The 3,758-nt window shown below is 50.0% G+C and overlaps 1 protein-coding gene across 1 annotated transcript in view; it reads left to right on the plus strand.

The window, feature by feature from the left end:
- ADORA2A (adenosine A2a receptor) overlaps positions 1-3,758 on the plus strand; it is a 22,580-nt gene that overhangs the window by 1,369 nt on the left and 17,453 nt on the right. The window lies entirely within an intron of this gene.

Here is a 3,758-nt window from a genome sequence, read left to right on the forward strand (position 1 = left end):
CGCCAGGGGGGTGGGGTAGGGTGGGGTGGGGTGGGATGGGATGGGACGGGACTGCCCCCAACCCCACCCCTTCCTCTGGACTTGTCGTAGCTCTGGTGGTCTGGGGTGGCTGCTTTGGTACGTGGAAGAATGTCGAGAGAATAGGGGCTTTAGTACATGGATGAATGGTCTTGAAGTGAGACTGGCTGTTGGGGAGTGCTGATGAGGAATCCATGGCCTTCCCAAAGAGGAGCTTTACTCCTACTCAAGTTAAGAAGGGCTTTTTGTAAAAGCCAGTGTTTGGTGGGGTGCCTATGATTTTAGAGAGGGAAATTAAGTGTTTTTGCCACCCAGCCTTGCCTACAAGTAGTGACTGTAACCTGACCCCTTCCTCACCCCAGTGCACTTAGGCTTCTGCATCCCAGGACTGTAAAAGCTTCCTGTGGAGATGAAGCCAGCAGTTCATGGAAGCAGCTGGAGGTTCACGGGAGAGGGTGAGAGCCCTTGGCGAGGCACATTCAGGCTAGGGACAGAAATTACACATAAACTGGTGTAAGTGAACAGAAACCAGTTCAGATCTGTAACACAACAGAAGTTCAATGCACTTAAATCACTTTCAAAATGGATGAAACTGGTTTAAGATGAAACTGGATGGGTGTAGTATCAGACTTAACTGATTTAGGTTAAATCAGTTTATTGCACTTCTGTCCCCGACCCCAATCAGACTCAAGTTAACTCATAGTCCCTCAACGTCCCAGGATGCTATGCATCTCCCCTGCATGCCCCCAGAGTGGACAGGCTAGCCTTGGCCCAAGCTGTCTGCTCTAGCCAAGCAGGGAGACATTTAAGTGCACCCCAGGTTCTGGACTGGGCTGCTGCAGGCATGTGGCTGCATTTCCAGAATCAAAAGTGAATGTCTTTTCACTTGCTTAAGTTATCAGTTCAATCTACACAGCCTAGGCCAGAGGTAGGCAACGTTTTTTGGCCAGAGTGCCGAAAAACACCACAATGGCTACCTTGGAAGGTGCCGGAGTGCCGGCATTCCAGAAAAACAAAATGAGGGCAAGAGGTACATGGCAGGATGCCCTGCTTGTGCCCCTTGCCCCCCACTCAAAGCCCCCGCGCCACAGGCCTACTGCCCCTTGCCCCCCACCCAAAACCCCTGCCCCTCAGCCCGGGCTCTGTGGCTGTCAGCAGCTACCCTGGCTCTGGGTAGCTGCTGGAGCCCGGGCTGCTCTCAGCAGGGCTTGCAGCGTTCCAGCTGCCTGCTGGGAGCAGCCTGGGCTCCCGACTGGCAGCAGCTACCCAGAGCCGGGTCTAGCTGCAGCCGGGAGGCTCCAAACAGCTGTGTTAAGCACCACAGTTCTGGCATCAGCTCTGTGCTGGCGGCAACTGCGTGCACACCTCAGAGCGGACAGCGGGACAGTGCAACCCACCCCGAGGTGCCTGTGAAGTCGCCGCCAGCATGGAGCTGATGCTGGAGCTGTGGAGCCTGGCGCAGCTGTTTGCAGCCTGCCTGCTGCTGCTGCCCAGAGCCCAGGCTGGCTTCAAACAGCTGCGCCGGACTCCAGAACCCTGCCATCGCCTCTGTGCCAGAAGCGGAGGAGAGACCGGGGCTGCGCTGCCTTGGGCCCCTCCCCCATCGCCCGCTCTGACACATGGGTGCATGCACCAGTACAGAGTTGATGCTGGGGCTCTGGAGCCCAGCACAGCTGTTCGGAGCCTCCCGGCTGCAGCCGGCTCTGGCTCTGAGTAGCTGCTGCCAGCTGGGAGCCCGGGCTGCTCCCAGCAAGCAGCTGGGACGCTGCAAGGCCTGCTGGGAGCAGCCTGGGCTCCGTCGCTGGCAGCAGCTACCCAGGGCTGGCCATGGCATGCCAAGCAAATTGCCCTCATGTGCCATGCTCAGCACGCGTGCCAGGGGTTGCCAACCCCTGGCCTAGACTAACCTCTGCATCTCCGAGCAAATTGACTGTTTGATAAAGTAAAACAAGTGCTGCCCATTCACTGATTCTTTTCTATTGCTGTCCAATTACAAGTAAGAAAATAAGGCCAAATTGACAAGAAATGTGCATCTCTAGCAGTCAGACCTACAGCAACCAGTTTATGGTTGATCCTTGCAGAAATACCAGGAGGAATGGGAAGGGTGAAAACCTACCTTCTCTCCACTGCATATGCAAGAGGTAGCTGTCATCCCTTGGGTCCTCCCCTCCTCATGTCCTCTTAGGCATTTGGTGCAACAGAGACAGGGTCATTTTCATACATACCACGCTCTGGCATGAGCCAACACAGGGAAGCATGCTGGATCCTCCTGCAGATGGGGAAGGAAATGTCTGCTGCATGTTCTGCTCAGGGTTAGATGTGGCTGAAGAATTTGAAACTGGCTTCTGGTTTCTTGCATACCTAAATCATGTACATGCTTGAGGACACCCCCTCCTCCCTCCCTCTCCCCCCCAAATGCCTCCTCCACATCTGTGCATTAATCATTTGGCTGGACCTACATGATTCATCTGTGGCTTTGTCACTTGTGAGAAGCAAGGCAGTCGGGAACTCCGGCTGATTAATAACACCTCTGGCTTAGAAATAAAGTTTCTAATTACCGTTGCGGTGATGCTGTTTCCACAGCAGACTCATACAGATGCAGTACAGTTTTTCTGAAGGCTTTTCTATGTATAACTGTAATTCCATCTTTTATTAATTGGTTTCCAGGCGTATACACAGTGTTACAGCCCACTATTTTAGATGCCATTCTGAAACATAAACCCCGTTACACTGAATTATGCCCACATCAGGGAGTTGGACTAATATAATGTTATGAGGATCTAAAAGAGCATAGGTTGATGTGGTACAAAAACTGTGTGTAGATCAGAGTGTCTCTCTAAAATAATGTTTCTTCTCAGAGCATGCAAATATTTCTCATTCATCTCAGACAAATGTTAACTCTGGAACCTTTTACTGACCATTTCCTTTTTCACATTGTAAAAGGATGAGCTGAATGGCAGGAAAAGTTTAAAACAAAAATTGGGGTATGTGCTGATTTAGTTGTTGTTTATGCTGAGTTTTTGAATTGCTGTGACTATTATAGGTGTTTATAGGGATCAGCAATACAGATAGAAGGCACCTTTATATGAGGATAATTACATAAAATGTATATTCCCCTCCTCCCCCCCACCAATAAAATGCAATTAGTATAAAAGATTGTAAAGTAAAGGGTCTTGAGTGTTCAATACATGTCCCTCCATCTGCTGTTTGCCTTTTATAGTTAGGAACATATGATATATCAAGTCTGTTTTACCTGAAAGAACCTATATGTGACTAGACAACTCAAATCTGTTTTTGATCTTCAGTATGATGAGAGAGCCAAACCCGTAAGGCTAACCACAGACATTTGGGGAGGTGAAATTGGGTTAAGAATTGCCTGATTTAAACCCAGTTGCCTGATTTAAACTTAGCTTGTCCTGGTGCCAACCTTACACTTGTGCAGAAGTTCCATGCACACAAACCGGCCTGAAAATTGCAGAACCCAGTTTAAGATAAACCTGGATCTGTGTAGTATTAGATTAATTCAATTGTGTAGTATTAGATTAATTCAATTTAGGTCAAACTGGTGCATGGAACTTCTGTATACTTCACCTGTACAGCTCTGGGACTGGGAAAACCCAGTCATTGGCCCTGGCCCCAGGGATACTCTTTTCCTTCTCTCCCTCTCCCCACATGGGTTTATTTTTTGTGTCCCCTCCCTTCCACCCCCCACCAGCCAGCCCTCTCAACTCCCATCCCAC

This window comes from Gavialis gangeticus, unplaced genomic scaffold (assembly GCF_001723915.1).
Source record: "Gavialis gangeticus isolate Ggan-Ray unplaced genomic scaffold, GavGan_comp1, whole genome shotgun sequence".
NCBI lineage: Eukaryota > Metazoa > Chordata > Crocodylia > Gavialidae > Gavialis > Gavialis gangeticus.